Consider the following 23,957-nt stretch of genomic DNA (forward strand, 5'->3'; position numbering starts at 1 on the left):
GCAGAATACTTCGTAAAAATCACATGGAGTGAATATCACTTCTTTTTCCTTTCCCTCAACATTTTCCCACACTGACTCGAATAATTCAAAACTTTAGGCTGGGCACAAACCAGATTACATAATTTATAAGTTTCAGTTGCAACAAGTAGCCAAGTTTGCAGCTTACAGGAGGTCCTTTCTGAGTGAAGATTACTGGGGATGCAGGAAGCTCTCCTTGACCTGCAGCTCCACTTAGGTAGAGAGGGAATGAAGACAATCCAGGAAGTTGACTACCAAGAGCTATAAACCAAAGACTCCAAAAGAAGACTAACCTTGGAAAAACAATGCTGTGTATTAACTCATACGCCAGGCCTACAGTAAAAGTTTTGCATTCATTCCCACATTTAACCCTTAGGACTCTATGAGAGGTGTCATTATCAGCCACTTTTCACACATGAGGAAACTGAGGCATAGAGTGGTTACACGGTAAGTAAGTGGTGAAGCCAGGGTTTGCACCAGGCAGTCTGACCCTGAAACAGGAGGCAAGGGGGCAGGGCACAATCCCTAAAGAATGACAGAGCCCTGGAAGAAACGACAAAAACTGGTTAGAACCGATTAGGCCCAAGATGGCAGAAGATTCGCCTTCCAGTAGATCTTGAGCCTCATTACATGCTCATGGTAAGTCATTAGCTAAATGACCCACCCACCACAGGCACTTTGACAGTTCTTTTTTTTTTTTGCAAAGGATAGGTGTATTTTATTTTATTTTATTTTATTTTTACATTTTCAAAGAGGATACTTTTTATTTATTTATTTACTTTATTTTTAACATCTTTATTGGAGTATAATTGCTTTACAATGGTGTGTTAGTTTCTGCTTTATAACAAAGTGAATCAGTTATACATATACATATGTTCCCATATCTCTTCCCTCTTGCGTCTCCCTCCCTCCCACCCTCCCTATCCCACCCCTCTAGGTGGTCACAAAGCACCGAGCTGATCTCCCTGTGCACTGTGACAGTTCTGAGGCCTACCATCAAAGGTCAATTCTGGGTCCAATTCCTGGAAATCCCCACCCCTTCTCCAAGATAGTCAGAATAATCCTCCAACTCATTAGCCTATGAAATTACATAGCCCATAAAAACAACCACCTTAAATATGGGGATATATGTATACGGATAGCTGATTCACTTTGTTATAAAGCAGAAACTAACACACCATTGTAAAGCAATTTTACTCCAATAAAGATGTTAAAAAAAGAAACAATTAACCACCCCATATTTTGGGGCCTCTCACAGAGGGTGTTTCTCCCAGGGCTGCCCTCACCTTCTGAGAGGGACCGCATTCTGTCTATGGAACATGTATCTCTCTAAATAAATCCACTTCTTACCTATCGCTTTGTGTCTCATTAAATTCTTTCTGTGCTGAGACATAAAGAACCTGAACTTCAGTAGGTCCTGAGACCAGGTGTGTCATCTTAATTAAAAGACAGTGGGTTCAAGTCCCAATCTGAGTTGTGCAGTTTCAACCCCAGAGACTACATTTTTAGCCACTGTGCAATCCCATCTCTTTCAATTACTCCCCAGACTGTGAGCCCCATGAGGTCAAGGACTTGATCTATCTTGCTCACTTTTATACCTCCAAAATCCTAGAACACTGTCTGGCACACATACGTGGCTAATGAATGTCTAATTATTTAATTATATAATTAAATGATGAAAATATGAATAAAGTTCTCAATCTAGCTTGTTCCTTTGATCTTCAGATTTCTTGGGGACAGAAAACAGGACACTCCCAGGCACATGAAAGATACAACCAAGTGTGTATATGTCAATACCAATCTCCCCGTTTTACACACTACTATATATAAAATAGACAACTGGGACTTCCCTGGTGGTGCAGTGGTTAAGAATCTGCCTGCCAATGCAGGGGACATGGGTTCGAGCCCTGGTCTGGGAAGATCCCACATGCCGCGGAGCAACTAAGCCCATGTGCCACAACTACTGAGCCTGTGCTCTAGAGCCCGTGAGCCACAACTGCTGAAGCCTGCGTGCCACAACTACTGAAGCCCACGGTCCTAGAGCCCATGCTCTGCAACAAGAGAAGCCACCGCAATGAGAAGCCCACACACTGCAACGAAGAGTAGTCCCCGTTCGCCACAACTAGAGAAAGCCCGCACACAGCAATGAAGACCCAACGCAGACAAAAATAAATAAATAAAAAATAAAATGAATTTATTTTTAAAAATAGATAACTAATAAGAACCTGCTGTACAGCATAGAGAACTCAATATTCTGTAATGGTCTATATGGGAAAAGAATCAAAAAAAAAAAAAAGACTGGATATATGTATATGTATAACTGATTCACTTTGCTGTACACCTGAAATTAACACAACATTGTAAATCAACTACACTCCAATAAAATTTTTTTAATTAATTAATTAATTAATTAATTAAAGATACAGCCAAGTGAAGAATCCCTGCTGCAGCTTTCTCTGATGTGGACCCAGCCAACAGACAAATAATATGGCGATGCCTCCCCTGCCCACATCCCTGTGGATATTTTTTTCCTCTTTTTCTATAATCCAGATTAGTCTCTACTGTGAAATTTCCAAATATCATTCTTTTCCAGCATTTAAGTAAATGGGATTTGAGGTCAAGAGGAAGGAAACAATTTGCCTCTCCACACTTATCTATGGTCTCTCAACGTGAAGGCCATGGAACTCCTGCTTCAGAACTGCCTGAGGTGTTTGCTGGAGACAGGATTCCAGGGGCCAGTTTCAGACCTTCTACCTCAGAACCTCAGGGCGTGAGGTTCAGGAATCTGAATGTTTAACCACCTTCCCATGTAATTACTGTACAGACTTGTGTTAGTGAAGCAACACCCCTATCAAATCTCTTCCCCCACAAAGGAGGCTACAAGCTCTTTTTAAAAGTCCCTGGGGACTTCCCTGGCGGTCCAGTGGTTAAGACTCCATGCTTCCCATGCAGGGGGCACGGGTTTGATCCCTGGTCAGGGAACTAAGATCCCACATGCCACGTGGTGCGGCCCCCCAAAATAAATAAATAAATAAATAAATTTTTTTAAATTAAAAAAAAAAGTCTCTGATGTTGGGCTCCCACATTTCAGGAAACTCTGAGGCAAGTCTATTTTCCTCCATGCTGAACCTGTCTACTCTTTCCCAACAGCTCTAGCTTCTGTTCTGCCGCCTCCCTCAGACTCTGTGCAGCTCCCCTATGTTAATCCTCTGGCTGAAGTGTGTGCCTGACTTGACTAGCATCCTGCCTGGTTGTCTGCTTTACGATCTTTCTTGGTGTGTCCTTGGAAGTCCGTGAGCAGTACCGTCCCATCCAGACCTGGCTCAAGCGCATAGAACTCCAGGTCCATCCAACTCCTGGCCCCCACTACTAGGGCAAAAAATCTGAACATCTGTGAACTGGTCCAGGTCACTCCCACTCCCCTTCTCCCAAACATTGTTATTCGAAGGGAAGTATAGCATCAGGCTTAAGAACGTAGATTCTGGAGCCTGACCAAACCCATATCTCAGCTTGGCTACTTACTAGCTGTGATCTTGGGCAAGTTACTTTTGTTCTTTGCCCTGAGTTTCTCCACTTGTAATAGTACCTCCCTCATAGGACGCCTGTAAGGATTAAATGAATACGTTTAAAGCATGTAAGTGTGAGCTGCTGTTACTGCTGTTGTTGTTGCTGTTACTATTATTCATGTAAAATAAGGTATCATGAGCATCCTAGGAGAGGCTTAGACTGGGAACAAGATGTTATGAATATGAACCTTAAGGGGAACTCAGTGAAAAACAGTTTATCCCCCCTGTCTTGCTAGATGCGCTATATGAATAAGGGCAAGTGATACAGACCACAGCCTCCTTTTCTCCCAGTGATGTCAGCAGAACATTCTTCTCATTTACTCCTTAAGTACAGAAGCCACACTCTAAGGCAAGTTTATATCTCCCTTTAAGAAGAAATATATTTAGACTTTTTTCAGTCTTTTTGTGACTCTCTCCTCTGAGTAAGAAGTTAAGAATCCTGAGGAACTGGGTAAAATAATTTTCCTAGGCCTTAGTTTACCATTAAATGAAAGGGTTGAATTTAAAGTATCCAGCTTTACTATCCTGCAATGGGCTGGGCTGCCAGGCTTAGCTGACTTCAGCTGAGCCAAGGAAAGTTCACCCTCCTGATCATCACCGTGTCACTGCCTTAAGAGCAAGGCATGGCCCTTGACTTTCAATCACATGCCAAAAACGTGGTGAGGAGGCTATGGGTGGGAAATTAGGGCAAAGAGACTAGAACAAAGAACGGGTAGAAAAAGAAAGTCAGAATGTACTTATAACATTGGTTCCAAGGCATTCAGTTTAAAAAAATGTACCAGAGACTTGGAATTTATGTAAGATATATTACAGCAAAAGAGTGGAAATAACTTATATGTGCAGCAATAGAAGTGGGTTAAACAAATTATAGTAGCATCACAAAATGAAATGCTATGCAGCCTTTAAAAATAATTAGGCAGGGGCTTCCCTGGTGGCGCGGTGGTTGAGAGTCTGCCTGCCAATGCAGGGGACACGGGTTCGAGCCCTGGTCTGGGAAGATCCCACATGCCGCGGAGCAACTAGGCCCGTGAGCCACAGTTACTGAGCCTGCGCATCTGGAACCTGTGCTCCACAAGGAGAGAGGCCACGATAGTGAGAGGCCCGTGCGCCGCGATGAAGAGTGGCCCCCGCTTGCCACAACTAGAGAGAGCCCTCGCATAGAAACGAAGACCCAACGCAGCCATAAATAAATATATTAAATTAATTTTTAAAAAAAACTACTTGAGTTTAAAAAAAATAATAATAATAATTAGGCAGCTCTACATTTTATAAATCTTGTTAAGGAAAGATGTCCAAGGCATATTGTTATGTGAAAAAAACAAAGTCAGAGTAAATAAAATATTCTCTCTCTCTCTCTCTCTCTCACACACACACACACACACACACACACTTTTATACATACACAGAATATCTATGAACAAATACATAAACCAGACACAGTGGCTGGAGGGAGGAGAGAAGGAGAAGAGGAGGGAGAAGGAGGAATCTTAACTTTTTATGGATACCTTTTCAAATCTTTAGAATTGTGAACTGTGTGCATGTACTACCTGTTAAAAAGTAAATAAATATTAATGAAAATTTTGAATTTATTACAATTCCCACAGTGGAGACAATAGATAGAGAGGTATGATATTTGAGAACATAAAACATATATTATACAATGTATATTATATACTATATACATTTAGTTATATAAAGCAAGCATATGCAATTCTGCTGATTTAAATTAAAGCAAAAAAGCTTCATTAATATAATACCTGGGAATTTCTTTAAAATAATACAGGAGGAGGGGAAATGGATAGGGGTTTAGATGAAAACATGACTGGTCACGAATTCATTCAGGTTCATTGCAAAATTCAGGAGAAGGTACAGAGATTTCCCATATCCCTCCTGCCCCTACACATGCATAGCCTCCACCATTATCAACATCCCCACCAGAGTGGTACATTTGTTACAACTGATGATGAACCTACACTGACACATGATAATCACCCAAAGTCCATCGTTTACCTTAGGGTTCACTCTTGGTGTTGTATATTCTATGGATTTCGATTTGGACAAAGGTATAATGGCATGTATGCATCATTATGGTACCATACAAAGTAGTTTCACTGCCCTAAATATCCTCTGTGCTCTGCCTATTTATCTCTCCCTCCCCCTTAACCCCTGGCAACCACTGATTTTTTTTTGGGGGGGGGCCATGCTGCACAGCTTGCAGGATCTTATCTTAGATCCCGGACCAGGGATTGAACCGGCGCCCTCGGCAGTGAAAGCACAGAGTCCTAACCACTGGACTGCCAGGGAATTCCCTAGTTTTGCCTTTTCCAGAATGTCATATAGTTGGAATCATACAGTATGTAATTGACATCATTTTAAATATGTCATGGGTTTCCCTGGTGGCGCAGTGGTTAAGAATCCGCCTGCCAGTGCAGGGGACACAGGTTCGAGCACTGGTCCGGGAAGATCCCACATGCCGTGGAGCAACTAAGCCCGTGCACCACAGTTGCTGAGCCTGCACTCTAGAGCCTGCGAGCCACAACTACTGAGCCTGCGTGCTATAACTACTGAAGCCCACACGCCAAGAGCCCGTGCTCCACAACAAGAGAAGCCACCACAATGAGAAGCCCACACACCCCAACGAAGAGTAGTCCCTGCTCGCCGCAACTAAAGAAAGCCCGCGTGTAGCAACAAAGACCCAATGCAGCCAAAAGTAAATAAATAAAAAATAAATTAAATTAAAAAAAAAAAAAAGTCGTACCTAACTTTTTTAGGTCTTTCTAAACCAGGACCACCATCCCAGCAAGGTGTTCAGGCTTCAAAAATTGCAAATAACCCTGTTCTTTTTGATTGGATATTTCTTAGAGATTCCATGTTGATATTTGCTTTCTGCATATATTCAAGGGTAAGAAATATCAATAGAACATTTTTCAATTTATCTCAATATTTTTACACCTTGAACAAATTCAGATACTTTAAAAGAATCTGACAAATTCAAGGAATATGACATAAAAATGGTATTCCTATTTTAAACTCAAGCTGCTCAAGAGTTCAGCAGATACATTTCCTATGTCCAGCTGATGCAGTTTCTCACTGTGTTGCTGTTGAATTCCGGAGAGACCAAGGTGTACCATGTGAGCCCATAAAAGGCATATCTGATACTGACACTTCCAGGATCCAGCACTTCTTGTCAGTATAGTTGAAGCAAGAACGATGAGTGTTTCTCATGCTGATGCTTAGCTTTTTAAATTCTCCTCAATTGCTTATTGCTGTCTAAATGGTGATTCTTTGAATTTTCCTTTAGAAATGCACCATTTTCATTGTGCAATGAACCTAGGGTCTCCTGTCCTCTGCAAAGAATTAGGCGTGTTCCATCCACCATTTCATTCACTTACAAAAGGTAGGAACCAAGTGTAGGGCCAGTTAGAGTGGAGAAATTTGTTAATTGGGTATGGATGCTTTGTTCTTGGGTCACTTCCGCCTCTCCTGAACATTGCCTCTCCTTATATATGCAAGAAAAAAGGGTACTGGCCTTGATTCTGTAGACCTAGTTTCAAGCCCTGGCTTCTGTTACTCAGTACTGACTTGCTTTGAAACTTTGAGTAAGTAATTGATTATCTATTTCCTTATCAATAAAAATGGAGATAAAAGACCTATCCCACTGACTTGATAGAAGTCTTGGAAATGAAATGAAAAGTCCTACAAAATTATCATGTGTTACGTGGTGAAACAAGCTGGTTTCATGCTGCTTAAAAGATATTTGCTGCCTCCTTCAGTGCCCTACACCCCTCTCCTCTGTATCTTCTCCCCCACACAGACTGTCTTTGCCTTTTCCACCTTCCAAACAGCCTAGCCCAGACTGGTTTCCATCTCCACTGTTCCACTGAAACTGGTCAGACAAATATCACCAATCACTTCCATGCTATAAAGATCCGGTGGACATTTTCCGTCAACACCTTTCTAGACATCTCTCCATAACCGATCACTTCCTGGAAACACTCTTTTCTAAATTTAGGCTCTGTTCTTCCACTCTCCTAGTATTTCACCAGCCTATCTGACTCCTCAACCTCCTTTGCCAGCTCTTTCTGTCTGTCATATTAAAAGGTTTTTTTTTTTAATTTCTGAAATATTTTGTTTAAATAAGAAATTAGCAGAGATTTAGGTTTCTTTTGTTGGTGGTGGTGTATCTTCATACATGTAGAGGAAGAATGCTCCCCTTCTGGTTTAACAAAGAAAACTCACAAGTATTTAAAATTCTTTGAAAGCAAAGATGTCAACTGAAATATTATTTTTTGAGCCACACATTCTTAAGCAAAACTAATGAGATTTACAGACATTTTAGAGGTTAAAGGTTATTTTCATAGAACCTGTCAATATGTGAAGTCCCAGTGTCTTACAAGATGCTATTATTAAAAATATCCATTGCAAAGAGAATTTTATGGTGCAAACAAAACAGAATCTGCAGCTACAAGAGAAGGTGGAAATTTTTCTCCTTGGGGCACCAAGATTTCTTGCACCAGCAATTACAGGTGGCTAGAGTTTGAAGGCTAATACTGGAATTCCATTAGTTAGCTCAGTGAGCAAAAGAAGCATGACTGATAATATGGAACTTAAATTTGACGGGTAGAGGAGAGGGTAGAATAGGATTTTTAACAAATGTGAACATACACTGTTCACATTTGTTCACTGATGTTTTGCATTTCTTCGGGCCAGATTTGAAATATTTAAGTCCTTCTGTGATCAGCCCCAGGCCCCCAACTACTGTTCTTTCTCTACACCTCTTCTCGCATGATTACATCTATTCTTGTGGTCTTAATTGACATCTCTTTGTAGGTGACTCCCAGATTATGTCTCTAACCTGACTTCTCTTTAGGCTCCTGACAGGTATTCTACAATTGCTTGCTTGGAATCTCCAATTAGAAGACTCACAAGCACCTCAGTATGATTAGATCCAAAACAGAACTCCTGGTTTCTGCTCCCTATAACCTCTCCCTCCCCTCTGTCATTGACATTTAACTAAATGGCACCATTCTGCACCTACCCAGCCTTTCAAACCAGAAACCTACATCATCCTTGACTCTTCTCTTTTCTTCACACTCCTCTAAAGTTATCCCCTTTATCATCAATTCTTATCTATTCTACTTTTAACCTGTGTCTGGGTTCCATCAGCTTTTCTTCAGCTCCATTGCCACTACCCATGTCCAGGCCATGATCATCTCTCTTTTTTTTTTTTTTAAAGTTTTTTTTTTTTAATATTTTATTTATTTATTTATTTATTTATTTATGGCTGTGTTGGGTCTTCGTTTCTGTGTGAGGGCTTTCTCCAGTTGCGGCAAGTGGGGGCCATTCTTCATCGCGGTGCGCGGGCCTCTCACTATCGCGGCCTCTCTTGTTGCGGAGCACAGGCTCCAGACGCGCAGGCTCAGTAATTGTGGCTCACGGGCCCAGTCGCTCCGCGGCATGTGGGATCTTCCCAGACCAGGGCCCAAACCCGTGTCCCCTGCATTGGCAGGCAGATTCTCAACCACTGCGCCACCAGGGAAGCCCCCATGATCATCTCTTGTCTGGGCTATTCCAATCAACTTCAGTTGATCTCCTGCTTTTATCCTTGCCCCAATCCAATCTATTTTCCCTACAACATCAGTGGGATTCTTTTAAAACCATAAATAAGAACATTTAAGTCTCTTGCCTAAATCCTTTCATTGGCTTTCCCTTATATTTACAAAATCATCCAAGCTCCTTAACGAGTCTACAAGAGCTCACATGCTCTGGTGACTGCCTGTGTCTTATTCGTTCTAACCTCATTTCACCCCCTCTCCCTCTCACTAACAACATTCCAGTCATACTAGCTTTTTTTGGGTCCTCTAACACGCCAAGTTCTTTCCCACCTCAAAACCAGTAAACACATTCATCCCACTACCTGGAACATCCTTCTATTCATCCTTTAAAAGACTAGCACCATTTTACTCTTCAAGGCTCAGCTCAACTGTCACCTCTTCAGAGAGGCTTCCCTGTTGTTTTCCCTTATGACAATGTATTTTAAATTTTATTAAGCACTTCTTTGTTTACTTGTCACTGTCTGACTCATCCACAAGACCGACACTGTGTGAAGACATAGACCATAACTACTTGGTTCTTCATTGCACGCCAGCACTCAGCACTGGGCCTAGAAAGGAGGAGGACTTCCCTAATCTGTTCATAAAAATCATGTTTCCAAATGAATTTACAAATTTTAGGACGATATAAAGTAGAGAATACTCGTAAATATTTTTCCGAATTCTTCAACGGTAAAAAGAGAAAAATCTTCAACTAATTTCATGATTATGGTAATTCTTTAATATGGCAGGAGGAGGGCAGGGTGGGGCCTGTCCTGTCCATTGTAGGATGTTGTGCATAAGTTATAGCCTTTATCCATCAGATGCCAACAGCATGGCCCTACCTCACGTAGGACAACCCAAAGTGTCCCCAGATATTGCCAAATGTCCACTGGGGGGCGAAATCATACCTGATTGGGAACCACTGACCTGCATAATCAACATTTAATATGTCATTTTATCCCCCACAAAGATAAAAATTAAAAATAAAAATATTAAGTGAGGAAATTAATGCATGAAGAGCATAAGTGACCTGCTTAAGGCTGCATATAATTAGGAGTAGAAAGGGGAGCAAAATCCAGCAAACAAACCTCCCAATTAATGCTAAAGTAGGTTCCTGTTCATAAACACATGGTTGATCTGCTTTTCTGTATATGAATATATTCGTTTTGAAAGAAAACAGTAATCATATTCACATCAGAGTTAACATTAATTAACATCAATTCACTGGAAAGACAGTTACACTGAACTTATAAAAATTCTTTGAGGCATGGAATTGTCTTTCCCAGTCTTCAAGAAGCCTTACATCAAATGGCTGGTTTCTAACTCTACAGATACACCAGTACAGCTTTAAAACAAAATTATTTTAAATTATAAATTTATATCATGGTTAGCTTTTCCCAGTAAAATCTCAGAATCACATAAGCATTCTAGATTTTAGCTGCTTTTTAACAATTCATACAATGTGCATCCTTATCTGACTTCAACGAAGGCTTAAAACACTCTGAATGTGAATTATTTTCTCATATTTCATGCATTAGCTTCTCTTATTTCTTAATGAGATTCATTTGTGTTCTGGATCAGGTACAGCTTTGGGTTCTCCTAGAGGTAAACCCAAAGTTGTGTTTACAAAATATTACGTCATTATTAAACCCACATAAGCAGACTATGGAAAGCCCTCACCATAGAATAATATCTATTATTAATTGACTGCTATGAGGCTGGTACTGTAGTAAGTGCTTTACATACTTTATATCACTTAGGCTTTATAACAGCCCTTTGATATAGAGACTATTATACCATTTCACAGATGGAGCAAACAAAGAAATTAAGTAACTCACCTAAGCTACTATATAAAGACAGGGGTGGAAATCCAGGTCCCTCTGATTCCAAACACCAACTTATTAACAACCAAATGATATGTCCTACTCGGTGGGGCTGAGAATCAACCAATATTGTTCATCTCTAATGGCCATTCTATTCATGATACCTGGCCAAAGGTTTTTTGTAAAAAAACCCCTGAGGCTTAAGAGAAACCTCGGGAGAGACCTTCAAGATGGCGGAGGAATAAGACGTGGAGATCACCTTCCTCCCCACAGATACATCAGAAATACATCTACATGTGGAACAACTCCTACAGAACACCCACTGAACGCTGGCAGAAGACGTCAGACCTCCCAAAAGGCAAGAAACTCCCCACGTACCTGGGTAGGGCAAAAGAAATAAGAAAAAACAGAGACAAAGAATATGGACGGGACCTGCACCAGTGGAAGGGAGCCGTGAAGGAGGAAAGGTTTCCACACACTAGGAAGCCCCTTCGCGGGCGGAGACTGCGGGTGGCGGAGGGGGGGAGCTTTGGAGCCACGGAGGAGAGCGCAGCCACAGGGGTGCGGAGGGAAAAGCGGAGAGATTCCCGCACAGGATTGGTGCCGACCAGCACTCACCAGCCCGAGAGGCTTGTCTGCTCACCCGCCGGGGCGGGCGGGGGCTGGGAGCTGAGGCTCGGGCTTCGGTCGGATCGCAGGGAGAGGACTGGGGTTGGCTGCGTGAACACAGCCTGAAGCGGCTAGTGCACCACAGCTGGCCGGGAGGGAGTCCGGGAAAAAGCCTGGAGCTGCTGAAGAGACAAGAGACTTTCTCTTGCCTCTTTGTTTCCTGGTGCGCGAGGAGAGGGGATTCAGAGCGCCGCTTAAACGTGCTCCAGAGACGGGCGCAAGCCACGGCCCTCAGCGCGGACCCCAGAGACGGGCAGGAGACGCTAAGGCTGCTGCTGCCGCCACCAAGAAGCCTGTGTACGAGCACAGGTCACTATACACACCGCCCCTCCCGGAGCCTGTGCAGCCCGCCACTGCCAGGGTCCGGTGATCCAGGGACAACTTTCCAGGGAGAACGCATGGCACGCCTCAGGCTGCTGCAACGTCACGGCTGCTGCAATGTCACGCCGGCCTCGGCTGCCGCAGGCTCACCCCGCATCCGGACCCTTCCCTCCCCTCGGCCTGAGTGAGCCAGAACCCCCGAATCAGCTGCTCCTTTAGCCCCGTCCTGTCTGAGTGAAGAACAGATGCCCTCAGGTGACCTACAGGCAGAGGTGGGTCCAAATACAAAGCTGAACCCCAGGAGCTGTGCGAACAAAGAGAAAGAGAAATTTCTCCCAGCAGCCTCAGGAACAGCAGATTAAATCTCCACAATCAACTTGATGTACCCAGCATCTGTGGAGTACCTGAATAGACAACAAATCATCCCAAATTCAGGAGGTGGACTTTGGGAGCAATGATATATATATTTTTTCCCTTTTTCTCTTTTTGTGAGTGTGTATGTGTATGCTTCTGTGTGTGATTTTGTCTGTATAGCTTTGCTTTTACCATTTGTCCTAGGGTTCTGTCTGTCCACTTTTTTTTTTTTTTTACTTAAAAAAATTTTTTTGTTAATTATTTTACTTTATTTTATTTTATCTTTTTCTTTCTTTCTTTCTTTCTTTTCTCACTTTTATTCTGAGCCGTGTGGAGGACAGGCTCTTGGTGCTCCAGCCAGGCATCAGGGCTGTGCCACTGAGGTGGGAGAGCCAAGTTCAGGACACTGGTCCACAAGAGACCTTCCAGCTCCACGTAATAACAAATGGTGAAAACCTCCCAGAGATCTCCATCTCAACACCAAGACCCAGCTCCACTAAACGACCAGCAAGCTGCAGTGCAGGACACCCTATGCCAAACAATTAGGAAGACAGGAACACAACCCCATTCATTAGCACAGAGGCTGCCTAAAATCATAATAAGGCCACAGACACCCCAAAACACACCACCAGACGTGGATCTGCCCACCAGAAAGACAAGATCCAGCCTCATCCACCAGAACACAGGCACTAGTCCCCTCCACCAGGAAGCCTACACAACCCACTGAACCAACCTTAGCCACTGGGGACAGACACCAAAAACAACGTAAACTACGAACCTGCAGCCTACGAAAAGGAGACCCTAAACACAGTAAGTCAGGCAAAATGAGAAGACAGAGAAACACACAGAAGATAAAGGAGCAAGGCAAAAACCCACCAGACCTAACAAATGAGGAGGAAATAGGCAGTCTACCTGTAAAAGAATTCACAATAATGATAGTAAACATGATCCCAATCTTGGAAGTAGAATGGAGAAAATACAAGAAACGTTTAACAAGGATCTAGAAGAACTAAAGAGCAAACAAACAGAGATGAACAACACAATAAATGAAATTAAAAATTCTCTAGAAGGGATCAATAGCAGAATAACTGGGGCAGAAGAACGGATAAGTGACCTGGAAAATGAGATAGTGGAAATAATTACTGCAGAGCAGAATAAAGAAAAAAAGAATGAAAAGAATTGAGGACAGTCTCAGAGACCTCTGGGACAACATTAAACACACCAACATTCGAATTATAGGGGTCCCAGAAGAAGAAGAGAAAAAGAAAGGGACTGAGAAAATATTTGAAGAGATTATAGATGAAAACTTCCCTAATATGGGAAAGGAAGTAGTTAATCAAGTCCAGGAAGCACAGAGTCCCATACAGGATAAATCCAAGGAGAAACATGCCATGACACACATTAATCAAACTATCAAAAATTAAATATTAAAAGCAGCAAGGGAAAAACAACAAGTAACACATAAGGGAATCCCCATAAGGTTAACAGCTGATCTTTCAGCAGAAACTCTGCAAGCCAGAAGGGAGTGGCAGGACATATTTAAAGTGATGAAAGAGAAAAACCTACAACCAAGATTACTCTACCCAGCAAGGATCTCATTCAGATTTGACGGAGAAATTAAAAGCTTTACAGACAAGCAAAAGCTAAGAGAATTCAGCACCACCAAACCCGCTTTACAACAAATGCTAAAGGAATTTCTCTAGGCAGGAAACACAAGAGAAGGAAAAGACCTACAATAATAAACCCAAAACAATTAATAAAATGGTAATAGGAACATACATATCAATAATTACCTTAAATGTAAATGGATTAAATGCTCCCACCAAAAGACATAGACTGGCTGAATGGATACAAAAACAAGACGCGTATATATGCTGTCTACAAGAGACCCACTTCAGACCTAGGGGCACATATAGACTGAAAATGAGGGGATGGAAAAAGATATCCCATGCAAATGGAAATCAAAAGAAAGCTGGAGTAGCAATTCTCATATCAGACAAAATAGACTTTAAAACAAAGACTATTACAAGAGACAAAGAAGGACACTACATAATGATCAAGGGATCAGTCCAAGAAAAAGATATAACAATTGTAAATATTTATGCACCCAACATAGGAGCACCTCAATACATAAGGCAAATACTAACAGCAATAAAAGGGGAAATACACAATAATGCAAACATAGTAGGGGACTTTAACACCCTACTTTCACCAATGGACAGATCATCCAAAATGAAAATAAATAAGGAAACACAAGCTTTAAATGATACATTAAACAAGATGGACTTAACTGATATTTATAGGACATTCCATCCAAAAACAACAGAATACACATTCTTCTCAAGTGCTCATGGAACATTCTCCAGGATAGATCATATCTTGGGTCACAAATCAAGCCTCGGTAAATTTAAGAAAATGGAAATCATATCAAGTATCTTTTCCAACCACAATGCTATGAGACTAGATATCAATTACAGGAAAAAATCTGTAAGAAATACAAACACATGGAGGCTAAACAACACACTATTTAATAACCAAGAGATCAATGAAGAAATCAAAGGGGAAATCAAAAAATACCCAGAAACAAATGACAATAAAAACACAATGACCCGGGCTTCCCTGGTGGCGCAGTGGTTGAGAATCTGCCTGCCAATGCAGGGGACACAGGTTCGAGCCCTGGTCTGGGAAGATCCCACATGCCGCGGAGCAACTGGCCCCGTGAGCCACAATTGCTGAGCCTGCGCATCTGGAGCCTGTGCTCCGCAACAAGAGAGGCCGCGATAGTGAGAGTCCCGCGCACCGCGATGAACAGTGGGCCCCACTTGCCACAACTAGAGAAAGCCCTCGCACAGAAACGAAGACCCAACACAGCCATAAATAAATAAATAAATAAATAAAATTTAAAAAAAAAAATTTCTAAAAAAAAAACCAAAAAAAACAAAAACACAATGACCCAAAACCTATGGGATGCAGCAAAAGCAGTTCTAAGAGGGAACTTTATAGCTACACAAGCCTACCTTAAGAAACAAGAAACATCTCAAATAAACAACCTAACCTTACACCTAAAGCAATTAGAGAAAGAAGAACAAAATACCCCAAAGTTAGCAGAAGGAAAGAAATCATAAAGATCATATCAGAAATAAATAAAAAAGAAATGAAGCAAACGATAGCAAAGATCAATAAAACTAAAAGCTGGTTCTTTGAGAAGATAACCAAAATTGATAAACCATTAGCCACACTTATCAAGAAAAAAAGGGAGAAGACTCAGATCAATAGAATTAGAAATGAAAAAGGAGAAGTAACAACTGACACTGCAGAAATACAAAGGATCATGAGAGATTACTACAAGCAACTCTATGCCAATAAAATGGACAACCTGGAAGAAATGGACAAATTCTTAGAAATGCACTACCTTCCGAGACTGAACCAGGAATAAATAGAAAATATGAACAGGGCTCTGGGAGGGCTCAAGCCAAGGAGTACTTCCCAGAACTTCTGCTGCCAGTGTCCTTGTCCTCACGGTGAGACAGAGACAACGCCCGCCTCTGCAGGAGACCCCCCCCAACACTAGCAGATGCAATGGCCTACAAAAGGAGTACTTTGCACTCCAATTAAGAACAAAGCACCCACTTAGATACCCTCATCCACCAGAGGGCAGACAGCAGAAGCAAGAAGAACTACAATCCTGCAGCCTGTGGAACAAAAACCACATTCACAGAAAGATAGACAAGATACAAAGGCTGAGGGCTATGTACCAGGTGAAGGAACAAGATAAAACCCCAGAAAAACAACTAAATGAAGTGGAGATAGGCAACCTTCCAGAAAAAGAATTCAGAATAATGATAATGAAGATGATCCAGGACCTCAGACAAAGAATGGAGGCAAAAATCGAGAAGATGCAAGAAATGTTTAACAAAGATCTAGAAGAATTAAAGAAGAAACAAACTGAGATGAACAATACAATAACTGAAATGAAAACTACACTAGAAGGAATCAATAGCAGAATAACTGACGCAGAAGAACGGATAAGTGACCTGGAAGACAGAATGGTGGAATTCACTGCTGTGGAACAGAATAAAGAAAAAAGAATGAAAAGAAATGAAGACAGCCTAAGAGACAAATGGAACAACATTAAACACAACAACGTTCGCATTATAGGGGTCCCAGAAGGAGAAGAGAGAGAGAAAGGACCAGGGAAATTATTTGAAGAGATTATAGTCGAAAACTTCCTTAACATGGGAAAGGAAATAGCCACCCAAGTCCAGGAAGCGCAGTGAGTTCCATACAGGATAAACACAAGGAGAAACATGCTGAGACACACAGTAATCAAATTGGCAAAAATTAAAGACAAAGAAAAATTACTTTTTCCATAATTACCAAAAATTACCATAAGGTTAACAGCTGATTTCTCAGCAGAAACTCTGCAAGCCAGAAGGGAGTGGCATGATATACTTAAAGTGATGAAAGGGAAGAACCTACAACCAAGATTACTCTACCCGGCAAGGATCTCATTCACATTCAAAGGAGAAATCAAAAGCTTTACAGAGAAGCAAAAGCTAAGAGAATTCAGCACCACCAAACCAGCTCTACAACAAATGCTTAGGAAACTTCTCTAAGTGCGAAACACAAGAGAAGAAAAGGACCTACAAAAACCAACCCAAAACAATTAAGAAAATGGTCATAGGAACATATATGTTGATAATTACCTTAAACGTGAATGGATTTAATGCTCCAACCTAAAGACACAGGCTTGCTGAATGGATACAAAAACAAGACCAATATATATGTTGTCTACAAGACACCCACTTCAGACCTAGGGACACATACAGACTGAAAGTGAGGGGATGGAAAAAGATATTCCATTCTAATGGAACTCAAAAGAAACCTGGAGTAGTTATACTCATATCGGATAAAATAGACATTAAAATAAAGAATGTTACAAGAGACAAGGAAGGACACTACATAATGATCAAGGGATCAATCCAAGAAGAAGATATAACAATTATAAATATATATGTACCCAACATAGGAGCACCTCAATACATAAGGCAACTGCTAACAGCTATAAAAGAGGAAATTGACAGTGATACAATAATAGTGGGGGACTTTAACACCTCACTTACACCAAAGGACAGATCATCCAAACAGAAAAATAATAAGGAAACACAAGCTTTAAATGACACAACAGACCAGATAGATTTAATTGATATTTATAGGACATTTCATCCAAAAACAGCAGATTACACTTTCTTCTCAAGTGCACATGGAACATTCCCCAGGATACATCACATCCTGGGTCACAAATCAAGCCTCAGTAAATTTAAGAAAATTGAAATCATATCAAGCATCTTTTCTGACCACAACGCTATGACATTAGAAATCAATTACAGGGACAAAAACGTAAAAAACAAAAACACATGGAGGCTAAACAATACGTTACTAAATAATCAAGCGATCACTGAAGAAGTCAAAGAGGAAATCAAAAAACACCTAGAGACAAATGACAATGAAAACACGACAATCCAAAACCTATGGGATGCAGCAAAAGCAGTTCTAAGAGGGAAGTTTATAGCTATACAAGCCTGCCTCAAGAAACAAGAAAAATCTCAAATAAACAATCTAACCTTACACCTAAAGGAACTAGAGAAAGAAGAACAAACAAGACCCAAAGTTAGCAGAAGGACAGAAATCATAAAGATCAGAGCAGAAATAAATGAAATAGAAACAAAGAAAACAATAGCAAAGATCAATAAAACTAAAAGCTGTTTCTTTCAGAATATAAACAAAATTGATAAACCATTAGCCAGACTCATCAGGAAAAATAGGGAGAGGACTCAAATCAATAAAATTAGAAATGAAAAAGGATACGTTACAACAGACACCGCAGAAATAAAAAGCATCCTAAGAGACTACTACAAGCAACACTATGCCAATAAAATGGACAACCTGGAAGAAATGGACAAATTCTTAGAAAAGCACAAACTTCCGAGACTGAACCAGGAAGAAATAGAAAATATAAACACACCAATCACAAGCACTGAAATTAAAACTGTGGTTAAAAATCTTCCAACAAACAAAAGCCCAGGACCATATGGCTTCACAGGAGAATTCTATCAAACATTTAGAGAAGAGCTAACACCAATCCTTCTCAAACCTTTCCAAAATATAGCAGAGGGAGGAACACTCCCAACCTCATTATACGAGGCCACCATCACCCTGATACCAAACCAGACAAAGATGTCACAAAGAAGGTAAACTACAGGCCAATATCACTGATGAACAGAGATGCAAAAATCCTCAACAAAGTACTAGCAAACAGAATCCAACAGCACATTAAAAGGATCACACACCATGATCAAGTGGGGTTTATTCCAGGAATGCAAGGATTCTTCAATATACGCAAATCAATCAATGTGATACATCATATTAACAAATTGAAGGAGAAAAACCATATTATTATCTCAATAGATGCAGAGAAAGCTTTTGACAAAATTCAACACCCATTTATGATAAAAGCCCTGCAGAAAGTAGGCATAGAGGGAACTTTCCTCAACATAATAAAGGCCATATATGACAAACCCACAGCCAACATTGTCCTCAATGGTGAAAAACTGAAACCATTTCCACTAAGATCAGGAACAAGACAAGGTTGCCCACTCTCACCACTATTATTCAAAATAGTTTTGGAAGTATTAGCCACAGCAATCAGAGAAGAAAAAGAAATAAAAGGAATCCAAATCGGAAAAGAAAAAGTAAAGCTGTCACTGTTTGCAGATGACATGACACTATACATAGAGAATCCTAAAGATGCTACCAGAAAACTACTAGAGCTAATCAATGAATTTGGTAAAGTAGCAGGATACAAAATTAATGCACAGAAATCTCTTGCATTCCTATACACTAATGATGAAAAATCTGAAAGTGAAATTAAGAAAACACTGCTGTTTACCATTGCAACAAAAAGAATAAAATATCTAGGAATAAACCTACCTAAGGAGACAAAAGACCTGTATGCAGAAAATTATAGGACACTGATGAAAGAAATTAAAGATGATACAAATAGATGGAGAGATATACCATGTTCCTGGATTGGAAGAATCAACATTGTGAAAATGACTCTACTACCCAAAGCAATCTACAGATTCAATGCAATCTCTATCAAACTACCACTGGCATTTTTCACAGAACTAGAACAAAAAATTTCACAATTTGTATGGAAACACAAAAGACCCTGAATAGCCAAAGCAATCTTGAGAATGAAAAATGGAGCTGGAGGAATCAGGCTCCCTGACTTCAGACTATATTACAAAGCTACAGTAATCAAGACAGTTTGGTACTGGCACAAAAACAGAAACATAGATCAATGGAACAGGATAGAAAGCCCAGAGATAAACCCACGCACATATGGTCACCTTATCTTTGATAAAGGAGGCAAGCATATACAGTGGAGAAAAGACAGCCTCTTCAATAAGTGGTGCTGGGAAAACTGGACAGCTACACATAAAAGAATGAAATTAGAACACTCCCTAACACCACACACAAAAATAAACTCAAAATGGATTAAAGACCTAAATGTAAGGCCAGACACTATCAAACTCTTAGAGGAAAACATAGGCAGAACACTCTATGACATAAATCACAGTAAGATCCTTTTTGACCCAGCTCCTAGAGAAATGGAAATAAAAACACAAATAAACAAATGGGACCTAATGAAACTTAAAAGCTTTTGCACAGCAAAGGAAACCGTAAACAAGATGAAAAGACAACACTCAGAATGGGAGAAAATATTTGCAAATGAAGCAACTGACAAAGGATTAATCTCCAAGATTTACAAGCAGCTCATGCAGCTCAATAACAAAAAAACAAACAACCCAATCCATAAATGGGCAAAGACCTAAATAGACATTTCTCCAAAGAAGATATACAGATTGCCAACAGACACATGAAAGAATGCTCAACATCATTAATCATTAGAGAAATGCAAATCAAAACTACAATGAGATATCATCTCACACTGGTCAGAATGGCCATCCTCAAAAAATCTAGAAACAATAAATGCTGGAGAGGGTGTGGAGAAAAGGGAACCCTCTTGCACTGTTGGTGGGAATGTAAATTGATACAGCCACTATGGAGAACGGTATGGAGGTTCCTTAAAAAACTAAAAATAGAACTACCATACGACCCAGCAATCCCACTACTGGGCATATACCCTGAGAAAACCATAATTCAAAAAGAGTCATGTACCAAAATATTCATTGCAGCTCTATTTACAATAGCCAGGACATGGAACCAACGTAAATGTCCATGCCAGATGAATGGGTAAAGAAGATGCGGCACATATATACAATGGATTATTACTCAGCCATAAAAAGAAACAAAATTGAGTTATTTGTAGTGAGGTGGATGGACCTAGAGTCTGTCACACAGAGTGAAGTAAGTCAGAAAGAGAAAAACAAATACCATATGGTAACACATATATATGGAATCTAAAAAAAAAAAAATGGTTTTCAAGAACCTAGGGGCAGGATTGGAATAAAGACGCAAACATAGAGAATGGACTTGAGGACACAGGTAGGGGGAAGGGTAAGCTGGGACAAAGTGAGAGTGGCATGGACATATATACACTACCAAATGTAAAATAGCTAGCGGGAAGCAGCCGCATAGCACAGGGAGATCAGTTCGGTGCTTTGTGACCACCTAGAGCGGTGGGATAGGGAGGGAGGGAGGGAGACGCAAGAGGGAGGAGATATGGGGATATATGTATAGCTGATTCACTTTGTTATAAAGCAGAAACTAACACACCATTGTAAAGCAATTATACTCCAATAAAGATGTTAAGAAAAAAAAAAGAGAGAAACCTCATCTCTCATCCTAGAGGAGCCACAAACTAGAGGTGCTCTGAGTCAACAGGTGACCTTGTACTGAGCCAGATATGACACCTTGGAAGTTGAGAAGGGATGCCTTCCACTGTTACTAGTCTCCTAGAGTTCAACCTTTAGTTTTTGACCATGTGGTTTAGGGTGACCAATCATCTGGGTGTTCCCAGAACCATCACAGTTCTAGCCCTGAAAGTCCTGCACCTGGGAAACCCTATCTATGGATGTGTTCCCTCTTTACCCTCTACCAAATTTCCCTGATGCCAGCTCCCTTTCTACATCTCTAAATGTTCATTTTTTTAAGAAACATCAAGACTTTACTATGTGGCAACACTTTACTACAGTAAGACTATACCAGGTGTAAAGGATATCAAGGCAAAAAAAATCCAAGTCTCCGAACAGGTACCATCTGCCTGCTGTATCATCCTTTCAAACTGATAGCCATCCTTTCAAACACCAGCCAGGACTAAGACCTACCACCTGCCATCATGCTCTATACATACCAGGTCCCATCTGCCCAGCTCTTCTTCCTCTAGCTGGTTGCTCTAATAACTGCCTTGTGTCCACCTGCTGTTCCCACATGGTCTGGTCTATTCACCCAGTGATTGAACTCCTAATCCCACCCTGACAAGTGGCTAAAAAGAAGCCACTTGTCTCACTAGCCTACCTAGCTGAGTGGGAAACTAGAAGTGGCTAAAAGCCTTATGCCTCAGGAGAGCTGTTCAGTCAATGATATGTTTTCTCAAGTTCTAGACCATAGATCCTCAAGTAGAACAACAGAAAAATGGTTATGAGGGGATCTCTGTTTTAAAATATAATTGGGAATTCTGGAAGTCTTGTTTTCTCATCCTCAGTACTTTCATTTCTCTGTCCCCTTAGGTCTATGCTTGTGCAATTTTTTCCTTGAATAGTAGGCCCTTGTAACTACTTCACATAACTGCTTTTCATAAAGAATATATTTCTGAATATATTGGTATCAGCTCAGCTACTTATTACCTCTGCTACTTTATGAATGTCACTTCATCTTTCAGGACCCCAGTTTATACAACATGAATGGGATGATAATATCCTAACAAAATAACTAACATATATTAAGATGAATATCATGGATACTTGTTGTTTTGCCTATCGTATACACATCCCTTTACCTTCTGTGTAGTAACAGGACCTGTCCTACAAGTGAGAAAGTCATTACGAGTAGCCTAGACTGAGTTTGTGCCACCATGATACACTTCTTCCCAGCATTTAACTCTCTTTTCTCACCAACACTACCTTGATATTCTTTATGGAATATGCATCTCCCCACTCTTAGTCATGTCCTAGCTGAATAAGTAAGCTACTTTTGGCTTAATACAATTGACACATTCCATCCTCCAGGCCATAGGAGGAGGCATGTGACCCAATGCCAGCCATTAAGAGATGGGATGGGGTTTCCCTGGTGGCACAGTGGTTAAGAATCTGCCTTTCAGGGCTTCCCTGGTGGCGCAGTGGTTGAGAATCTGCCTGCTAATGCAGGGGACACGGGTTCCAGCCCTGGTCTGGGAAGATCCCACATGCCACGGAGCAGCTGGGCCCGTGAGCCACAACTACTGAGCCTGGAGCCTGTGCTCCGCAACAAGAGAGGCCGCGATAGTGAAGAGGCCCGCGCACTGCGATGAAGAGTGGCCCCTGCTTGCCGCAACTAGAGAAAGCCCTCGCACAGAAACGAAGGCCCAACACAGCCAAAAATAAATATAAAAATAAATAAATAAATAAATAAATAAATAAATAAATAAAGATTACTTAAAAAAAAAAAGAATCTGCCTTTCAATGCAGGGGACACGGGTTCGATCCCTGGTCCGGGAAGATCCCACATGCCACGGGGCAACTAAGCCCGTGAGCCACAACTACTGAGCCTGCGCTCTAGAGCCCCCAAGCCATAACTACTGAAGCCTGTGTGCCTAGAGCCGGTGCTCCGCAGCAAGAGAAGCCACTGCAATGAGAAGCCCACGCACCGCAACGAAGAGTAGCCCCCGCTCGCCGTAACTAGAGAAAGCCCACGCGCAGCAATGAAGACCCAATGCAGCCAAAAATAATAAATAAATAAAATAAATTTTTTAAAAAAAAGAGGGGATGAATGTCAGAAATCGTGTGGGAGCACTAAAAGAGTACTCTCAACCTGAATCACATGGTGTGAGAAATAAAATCATTTTGATTCCGTGAAGAGAGAACCCCCAGTTGCCAGGGCCATGTATGGAGCCCGATAATGAAATGAACGATACAGGATACAGAGTGAAGAGATGGGGAGAAATCTGATCCCTGACGACATTGTTTGTAGATTGAACCCCATCTGAAATCAAATCTGTATGAGCCATTAGATTTCCTTTATTGTTTCTAACAGTTTGAAATGAACTCTCTGTCTCTTGCAAACAAAAGACATTTGAACCAGCATGAGACCCAGGCCTGGTCAATTAGAGCACATCCATCCCTCAGATTACAGTAATTACGGTTCAAGGGTGCACAGAGAAGCCAAGGCAGGAGCTCCCCAGGAACGTTCAGCCAGTGCTCTTAGAGAGAGAGGAAATGTTTCTAGGAAGGAAACTATCTCACAAATGAGTCTCTCTTTATAATCACATTCTTTGAATTATGGAACCTAGCAGCGCCAAATCCAGGTCTAGCCTTGATTTTTAGTCATGTAAAACATATTCCTTTTGCTTAACAAACCTGAATTGTGTTTCTGCTACTTATAACCGCAAA

The 23,957-nt window shown here is 41.0% G+C and overlaps 1 long non-coding RNA gene across 1 annotated transcript in view; it reads right to left on the reverse strand.

The window, feature by feature from the left end:
* The window catches only part of LOC132363905 (uncharacterized), a 188,728-nt gene that overhangs the window by 101,702 nt on the left and 63,069 nt on the right, over positions 1–23,957 (reverse strand). The window lies entirely within an intron of this gene.

Source organism: Balaenoptera ricei, chromosome 3, assembly GCF_028023285.1.
Source record: "Balaenoptera ricei isolate mBalRic1 chromosome 3, mBalRic1.hap2, whole genome shotgun sequence".
Taxonomy (NCBI): Eukaryota; Metazoa; Chordata; class Mammalia; order Artiodactyla; family Balaenopteridae; genus Balaenoptera; species Balaenoptera ricei.